This window comes from Neodiprion pinetum, chromosome 1, assembly GCF_021155775.2.
Source record: "Neodiprion pinetum isolate iyNeoPine1 chromosome 1, iyNeoPine1.2, whole genome shotgun sequence".
Taxonomy (NCBI): Eukaryota; Metazoa; Arthropoda; class Insecta; order Hymenoptera; family Diprionidae; genus Neodiprion; species Neodiprion pinetum.
The window spans coordinates 13,267,413-13,277,411 of record NC_060232.1 but is presented as its reverse complement, the minus strand read 5'-3'; the positions used below and the strand labels follow the sequence as shown (position 1 = coordinate 13,277,411).

Below are 9,999 nucleotides of genomic sequence, written 5' to 3'. Positions count from 1 at the left end.
AAAGATAGAATTCTGCAGAACGTTGATGACACGCGCAGAATAAAATATGGCATGAATTCGCAAACATCCATTCAAACGTGATACGCAAGTAGGTACAGAAGATCATACCACGTTTCAGCATCTCGTTATTTTGTTGTTTCTTTTGATTGTTTTTTCTCTCTCTCTCTCTCTCTCTCTCTCTGTCTCTCTCTCTCTCCGTCTCCCTCTCTTATTCTGATCCGGGATTTTTCCGAGGGAAACTTCGTCGCGAGGTTTCCTCTATAAAATGTGAGAGGGCATCCAGCATCTGACCATTACGAGATAGAGTACGAGAGTGCAAGTGCTCTGGCTTTAACTCGAGTTAGTCTTGGCTTAACGCGATCATTGAATAGTTCATCGAGACACGCTCGAAGATTTCCACAATAATAATTGGCGATCAATTGGCAATGCGAATTAGTGAACTCGACACGGTCTGACCTGGTACTCCATAATGTCACGTAAAAGTAAGTATATCGCAAATATGCGCATCACAAGAATTGAATTTATAATCTCAGAAACGATTTTATTTGATAAGAATTGTCTTGGACGAATAAAAGTTTTATCAATACAAGGAAATATGTTTCGTCATAAGATTAATCTCTCAGAGATATACTTATTATTTACGAGATACGCAGTTAATTTTATATGTAGTGAAAGCAAACATAATTCTATACCAAAGTATTCTTCGTACTGATTTTCATTTATGTAAAAATGCTTCTAACTAAAGACGTGCAATAGTTAACGAAATGATCCTTCCAGTATCATCTCCAAAATATTTTATTTTTTATTTACTACTATTTCTTTATTCCCCAGAAATATTTTTCAAACTTTCGAGCCGGACAGTGTGTAATTCATTTGTTATCACTCAACGTGTTATTTATTTTTTTTTTTTTTTCACTATTTACTTAATGTTTCGTACGTATAAAAAGTTTAATCGCGTTCACTGAAAGCTATGCAATCTCTCACCAGTAAATCAAAACTAATCATACAATTTCGAACTTTGCATCATTGCATCACTCTATACGAAATATATCAATTTTATTGAATGAAATTGCATGCCATGAAACAGTGTGATGAGTACTACTTCTGACTCTCGTCAATTGAATTATGAAACCACCCATGAAAGAATTTTGCAGCAAATGCGTGTTTGAAATGTTTGTTCAAATCGCGAATGAACTGTGTTTAATCAAAGCCTGTATCGTATAACGAGGCATGGTCAAATAAATCAGAGTCATTTCACATTTCATACTGTTCAGAAAGTGTGAAGTTTGAAAGTATATTTCTAAAAACGATGCCGTAAACGTGCGAAATTGAAGTATAAATATCACTATACTAGTCCATGCATTCACCGGGTCCGTACTATTCAAGACTAATCGGGTCGATAAACATAAAACAATCATATTATATTCTGACAATAAGTATGCACGAAATGTTACGTATAACATCAAATACCGTGTTTTGTTCAGTCTGAACCAAACCAATACAGGGATTCTCAAAACGCCAAGAAATTGATTGAAATTCCAAAGAAATTTTCAATACTCCATAAAGTTTCCATAAGAATTCCCCATAATAATTCGGAAACGCCATTGAATTTCCATAAATTTTAAGGGAAATGAGGCACGCTGCAGGATTTACACCTCGGAAATTTGGCATTAGTCATAGGGATTTTTTAAAACGGGTTTAAGGGTTTACCCTGGTCGATTGCGACGTTAGACGTTACATACCGGAACAATCTCTTGAAACTTGAAAATCAACTGCGCATGCGTAAAATAATTCAATCTCATTGGTCGGCGAAATCTTCCCGCAGCGATATTCTTGTCTGCGATGCAGGCGGGCCAACTTACACAAAATGTGTACGTTTGAATTTTCAAAGAGCGTAAGGATTAAATTCCGACCGTTCTTTGAAGAATAAACTTTTTGACCAAATAACAAATGCTTCCCAAACCTTTCCGAGTCACTACCTCAATTATTTAAGATTCTAACCTCGAAAATTCGTATCAACTATATCGACGCCAGAAACAGTTTGACAGTTGAAACTCGGAATGGCCAGCCTGCACAAACAGCCGATAAATCTCGCGCATGCGCAGTTGATTTTCAAGTTTCAAGAGGTTGTCCCGATATCTCCAAATATCGCAGTCACGTATATCAAACGCGAAAAGGGGCTTAAGAGCCCCGGTCTATCCGTAATTTTGAACAAAACACTCTAATCCGTTTTTATTTGACGCAGAAATAAAAAAATGCCATTATTTCTACGAATTTACTAACTTCTGTCTTCGCCACTGATAATACTAGACGAAAATTTTTGAATTTATGACATCCTAGAAATGAAATTTGTAAAAAATACGTCAGAATAAATTAAATTTGTTATGCGTTCCTTCAAAAATTCATTCTTAAAACAATTTAGAAGCTAACATTTTCCTAGATTTAAAGAAAACTTTTAAGACGCTGATGTGCACTTCAAAGTACCTACACTGTGCAACTTTTAAATCTAATTGCATTATAACACGCTATTCTAAAAATCTCGGATACAAATTGGATAATTTTTCTTCTTTTATATGTTTTCCCTATTAATCGAGTATAGTCAATTATCTTTCAAACTCGATCATTTTTCCTTACAATCGGTTTTTGTTTTTCAGTCCCTTGAACGACACAACACAATATCAATTTATGCGATTAAAATATGAATTGTTATCACTGTCTTTCTTACTAAGTACCTATTTGATATAATTAAATGAAAGATTAGTGAATATTTGCAGCTGAAATTGAAAAATATTTTAAATGAAACTGTAAGTTATCAAAAACCTTTCAGGCTGTTAAGACTAAATACTGAATTTCACGCAATTTTAGTTTCAAATGCACCGTTTTAAAAAAATACAAAATAGTCGATTAAATGGATTAATTTTTCCCGATTCAATTGAATCGTGTTCGATTATTTTTTGGGACTCGATTAATCGACGCTTAGGTAATTTTTAGCTAAGTGGCCATCACTGGGCAAGAACGAGCGTACAGGATATCTCATGAATAACTTAGATGAATTCACGTGGAACTTGAGTGATATCATATGAATCACCTAAATAAGTGTCAATGTTCCATATACTGTATTCTTACAGTGATTTATATTCACAGATTACAGTCGTCTCGAAAGAGAAGAGAAAAACGTCCGTGTCGACATTAGTCAACGAATTGAAGAGCCGTTTTTTTCGGTAGATAATTATACATAATGTAAATATTTCTTCACTTGAAGTAAAAACTGAGAATAGTATATCCGTTCAAATCGAAGTATGCCCGTTATTCCGACTAAAGGTTATAATAGAGTAAGCCTGAACCGCACTTAACTTCTTTCCACCAAGTTGCTGAAAGTTTGGGTGTCCTCTCTCTGTTGATACTATTAAAATTGACCTTTATGATTCCAAATGGCACCCTATCGGTGAAATATGAAGACACAAATATAAACTTCCATTAAGGGGTGAGAGGGAACCTTGAAATGAACGTTCCTTTTGACCAGTGTAAAAATGACTTACGTGTTACCAGCAGCAAGTTGCCAATTGTCAAGAAGACTCCAAGCTGTGTACCTTGAAATGCAGAAACCATCCCGTTTTACAGCGATAATCGATTCCTTCAAGTACGAGCGAAAGTAACTTGTTCCATCGTAGTCCTTCATTTCACCGTAGTCAAAAACCCCGTTCTTATCGTTAGTAAGATATATTTGGAGATCATTGTACTCCTTCTTAACCTTTCCCAGTAAATTTCCGAAACCCTCGAGAAAAACCTTCGACAAGAATCACACAATGAGTTTCAATACGCAAACACACTCATGGGTAGAGTAGGCTTATTTTTCAATATTTACTCGTAACCAAGAGGAACTTCAATTGGGCCAGCTAGAATGCGGCTTACTTAATATGCCAGAGTCGGTATTATGTACTCCATGGAGTTAATCTGGGTCCGACGACACGATTAGGGATGTATAGCGATTAAGAGCGAAGTAATCAACTGCTCCTCTAATGATAGAAACAGTGAAGAAATATATTAAACTCTTGATCGAACTAATAAAAAACGAGGGTATAATTAGCTGTCGAGTCTGGTGGCTGTACGTACTTTAACATATGTACGATATCCACTCTGGGGAAAATGTAGGAAGACGAGATGATATGTAACCCTGCGACTTGCTAACTAGGGCTAATCTCCTTTACTATGTATGGGTAATCACCGATGAAAATTGGATGTGTAACGATGTCACAGCTGAATTGAAAATACGTTTCAGCAGAAGCAATTTCATTATTCTCATCTAAAATGTATCCATTGCAGATAAGGGCGAGGCTAATTTGACCGTGCTGAAACGTTCGATATTCTTTATTGTACAAAACTTCAAAACATTGTGCAAGCACAGGTAATATCCAACATCGCCGAAATTATTTTCTGAAACAATCCAACAATTACGCTCTAGAATTTTCTGGAATTATCAGCAATATCGGATAAAGTGGCATTGTGCTCGGCGATAGAGTTGGGCCGTACGGGGAGCTGAAAATGAGCATTAGTATCCTGAACACAGGCTCAACGGCTCGTTGATAGTCGTGAACATTCTGACGCTGGGCCCGAATTCCGTGAAAACTACTCTGGCATAGTCGACGAACCATTTGACCATTATTTCATTGGTCCCCACCCATGTCTTCCAGCATTTGTGGATGGTCGAAATGATATGTGGTAACCATAATCTCGATACCGTTAATATGCAATTGTCTGATCAAATTGTTGTAGTACGTGACACCATCTTTGCTAACATCGTTAGTAAGTCCAGTTGAAAGAATTCGTGACCAGCTGATCGAGAAGCGATAAAACTTGAACTGAATTTTACGGTGGTTTTTCTTGAAATAACTCACTCCAATTTCTTTCACCAAGTTAACATCTTCTTTGTACATGCGATAGGAGTCACAAGCGATGTCGCCATTGCTGTCATCAGCTATCCATTCCGGACAACTATGCGTCCACCAATCAAAATCTTTAACCACTTTATCTATGACAAGAGATTAGTTGATACGAAAGTCGCAGTGGCTTCTGATAGTAGACCCCCAACTGGTGCTTTATGGTTGAGAAAATAGGGAGATTACCGCGGCGCTGACATTCCAAGATCCTTCAATTTGATACGAGGAAGTAGCAGCTCCGAACACAAATCCTCACAGACGTGGATGAAATTAAGTTACGTCTGCGGAACTCAGAGAAATAAAATTTATATTAAAAACAGCGGATAAATAACGAACGACTGTGTGATCGCAGTTCACTGCTGTGGAAAAATATTCACATCCTGATATTTTACCGGATATATTAGGTGTGCAAATTAATTTCTTGCTGTTTTTCGCCAATCTTAAAAATCCTTGGATGTATACCAATGCTTTTATGATTCTTGAGCTCTGAAATCTAAGTTCTTAAAAAATATTGTACGGAGTAATGGAGCAGGAGTGCTAAATAGACGTACCGACGAAACGGAAAGATCATCATATTAATATCATCCGTACAATTTTCAGCCTAGGTACACTCGACGAAGCCTCGAAGCATTGGCTGATTATCATGATTGATAAATCAAATCCTCCCATTACATTTACAATAAAAAAATATCACTCACAACTTCCGATATATTAAATCATGGTTTGACTTTCTGTTATGGATTCTTACCAAATGGCGCTTTCAAAAATCAATATACCTAACCTTTATGATATTCATAAATCTTAGTTTTTACACTGTAAGAAAATTACAGTACTCATATTGACGTATAATAGTTTAATAACTGAATGAAATAGAGTAAGTTGGCACTTACCCTAACGGCATATATGTATAACCATTATGATTTTAGAAGAAGAAGAACAAGTGCAGAGCGGGTAGGATAACCTTCCAAGTGGATGTAAACGCTATGGCCTCTGATAAGAAGTATAGAACAGAGTCAAAATTTATTGCTTTAAAATAGTAGTCCTGTATAAACGTATCTCTTACTTCACTTTATAAAATATAGAGATTAACGAATATAAGTTTAAAATTCGATGTGCGTCATATATTCATTCGTTTAACATCAAAGCACTTTTTGTAACGCTATTTTTTTTTTTGGAAAATCGTGTTTCAATATTGCGTTGATCGTTCCGACCGTCGGTTATTAATATTTATACATTACCTCAACAAATCGATTACTTTGTAGTTTTTACGAGCACTAGTGCTTAAAGGTTTGTTACTACGCACTAATGTTTATAAAAACTTCACAACATTTTCGTTTTTGACAGGAGATTGCACAGAAATGATTTATGGCACGTGAGCATATGTACAGGGCTTCGCAAAAAAAAGGCTTAACAGTCCGATTCTATACCCAACTCTGAACAACAACACTTCAATACATTTTCATTTGACGCCGAAGTAAAGAAATGGCGAGGATTCTCCGAGATTGCGATAGTAAATTCTTAGAATTAATGCCATTGCTTTAATTTTGCGTAAAATGAAAATGTATTTGATTAAGTGTTTTTTGGTCAGAATTTTTTAGAGAATGGGGCTGCTAAGCTCTTTTTCTTACTTGGGGTACTGTTTGGAGACACGCTGATTTTGACACAGTTGGGTGTAACGCGCATGCCTAGAGAGACACTAATCAGATTACCATATAATAACAAAGTTTAATAATGCTGTTACAGTTATTCGTTTAAAGAACTGTAGATCAGTGCACCAAATCGCATCAGATGCCATAATACCTTCGCTTTACGGATTGCAGATTGGGTTGCTCGACGAAGCTCGTGAAAAGCACTTCTAGATAATTAGTGTAGCTTATATAATATTGACTATACCTCAATACGCCCTCTCTTGCAGTGCAGAATTATTGTTTTTCCTATGTTTACCTTCAATTTATTTAACTATGCAACAATTTTCTGGCACCATCAATTTTCTTTTCGTGTCTATGGCGCTGGATGCCTGGATGATGAGGTCATCTGCATAGAGCAATAAGATTATCTCTGTTGTATTGTCTCTATCGAGTCTGCTTAATCCGTTTGCGTTGAAATGATCGTCTAAGTTAGAAACAAATAGGATGTTTTGTAGTCAGCTTGAAATTTTGCCGTGAAGATCACCTTCTGTGGTATGAATTTCCCTGCTGATTTTTATTTTAAGGCATCAATCCAGTCGAGATTTAGAAGGGCTAACTTTACGCTTGAAAATGTGGGTCCGATTCGATTTTCCTTTCACATAGGGTGTTCATTTGGTTCGACAGAACAGCGCTTTGCTCCACAGATGCTTGAAATAGGTGAATAATTATATTCTATTTGGACACTTCGTTTACGTACAAAACCAAAGCCACTGACGCGCTGAAATGATTTGTTGTGCTCTTGGTTTTTATTCCGAACTGCAGTTGTGCGCATGATTTAATCGCTTAAGAGAACACTTTTTAAATCATCGTTGTTTCGTGAATAGGCTGGCTGGCTGATACACTGATACAAATTCACTTATTTGTCGTTTGATTGAATTGTTTGGAAAATCATTCGGAATTTTGGATTTAGGGAGATTACGTTTACGAGCATTTTTTGAAAGCGCGAAACTTGAAATTTCCAAGTTAATAGATGGTGTAATGGGAAACGTACACAAACGCAGATACAGCGGATTTTAAAAATATCTACAGCAATAACGATTTCTCTAACGACTTATCGTTCTCCACGTACACTGACAATGAGGCGAAACGTAAGGGTTATTTTTTCTACCGTACTTTTACACGATTGACGATTTGTACATAGTTTTACATGAGATTTGTAATTGAAAAGTTCTGATCTAACAACATTATTTACTTGCTCACTGATTACGAATGAGTCCACCACAGTGCGGATCAACGTTCATCACGGTTGATGCACCATCATTTCTGAAAAATCCACCGAAACGAAAATCCTAGCTGATCCTTTTTTTGAGTTATACGTGGTTAAAAAAAATCAGATAATACGCACTCAACGTATCCAAGTAGTAAATAGATCTATAAAATTTATAACTACTTTTAGCGTCACCCATTACTAACATTTAAAAATAATTTTGTGTAAATTATTAACATTTAACAATAATCATATTGAAGTTATAAACATTGAACTCTATTTTGTCTTAATTTAGTTTGAACATACCTTGATGAGCATTCAACAACAGCATGTTTAAGTTTCAAATTGTAACTCTATCACTGTCTATGGAATTTGTTTTATGTTTTTGCGGATATTTATTGAACTCGTGGTGAATTGACTCACCGGCCTGGATAAAGTTTACACATTCTTGAACGTGATTTAACAAAATATGTACTTTAATGTTTCCGAAACATTTGACATAGCATGAAAACATCTTTTTAACTCTTCCAAACGTAGGTGTAAATCCACTGAAACTTTTTTTTTTGTAGAAAAGCAGCCGTTCGCAACTTTGTTCATCGCTTTAAAAGCGCAGATAAAGCTATATAAAAGTTGTTGACGGCTGCTTTTATAGGAAAAAAGTTTCAGCGAATTTATACCTACGTTGGAATGGGAAAGGAAGGGCATACATAGCCGGGGAAGTATGCCAAAAGTGCCCTCTCTCGAAATGGATTCTGCTGGTGACCAGCTGTTTTGTCTTGGCAAATGACTGATCCATACCAAATTTTAGCAGTGTAACTCCATTTTGCTCGAAGTCATCGCATAAAACGTGATTTTCAGTTTTTTCGTGATAACTCTGCGATTTCTACTCAGAAAATTTGGAAAAAAATCGTAGATCTAGAAGACATATATATATACATTTTGAGAATTTTTTCCGATTTTTCGGTAAGAAACTCCACCGTCTACAAATTTTTGAATAGTGAAAAATGTCAGTTTTCGATGTTTTTAACAATGACGCATAATTGGAAAAATTCTGAAAGTATTACGAAAAATCCGGTGAATGCAAATGTTTATGCTGTGGAAAAAGATGGTTGTGCCTCTTCAAAATCTACCGGAAACCACCGATCTAAATGTTCCAAAATGTGTAGCAGGTGGAATTTCCTACTGAAAAAAAATCCTCAATAAGCGCACATATGTCTGCTGGATCTACGATTTTTTTCGAAATTTTCTGAATAGAAATAGCGGAGTTATTGTCAAAAACTGAAAATCACGTTTTATGCGATAACTTCGACCAAAATAGAATTAGGAGGCTAAAATTTGGTATGAAATTTCAACTTTCTACGAAACTAAACAAGCAGACATTTCACAAAATAAAAATTTTGAAAATTTACCAAGTTACGAAAGATATTTTTCTATATCGATACTAATTTAGGACGTAATATTGAATGTTGCAGGCACGCCGATATAAGTAATGTATAACACGGTTGCTTAATTCTTCGAACCAGTCGAAATAACAACAAAGCAGGCGACAACTTTGATCGAACCGAGAAGTTGAGTCGTTGGTGTTCGCTGCAGCTGCGATAATAGAGAAGATATTCGAGTCAACGTCGCAATATAAATGAAAAATAAATAAGTGAATAGAAGTGAGAAAATAACATTGGTCAGGGTATTTATATTAGCAATATAAAAATGAAAGCAATATTCGTTATTTTCGGACTGTTAACCGTGATGGCTGGATACGTTTTAACCGCGCCATGGTTCGATTTGTTCGTAAGAAACCCGGGCTACAATTACGGCGGTCATCGACCAAGACCGCATAGACAAGGAAAAAGCGGCGGGGAACGTTGGAAGGAAATATGCAGGACAATTACTCCCGATAACTGGGCTTTCCCGGGACAACTGACACCGCATTCTGCCGGGCCTCTTTGTCCTTGGTGATATCGTTTATAAAGAAACATCTCAATTATTGCGAATTTGTAGAGCAAAACTCAATTTTAGCGCCTGCTGTACGTTTTCAGTAAAAAAGAATGGTTTTATTTATACACATTTATGTATATCATACATGTATATACGTATGTATGTATTACGTATATTATAACAATTTGACAATATGAATATACGAATAGGAATACATTAGTGAGTATGCTCG

General features: G+C 35.9%; 1 long non-coding RNA gene and 1 pseudogene across 1 annotated transcript; one reads left to right on the top strand and one right to left on the bottom strand.

Moving 5' to 3' along the window:
- Positions 1-292: 292 nt before the first annotated feature.
- LOC138190500 (uncharacterized) lies at positions 293-9,991 on the top strand. The gene is made up of 2 exons (XR_011176494.1): positions 293-482; positions 9,305-9,991. It is a non-coding gene; the product is annotated as an uncharacterized lncRNA (long non-coding RNA).
- LOC124218474 (myrosinase 1-like) lies at positions 4,115-8,163 on the bottom strand (annotated as a pseudogene).
- Positions 9,992-9,999: the final 8 nt, after the last annotated feature.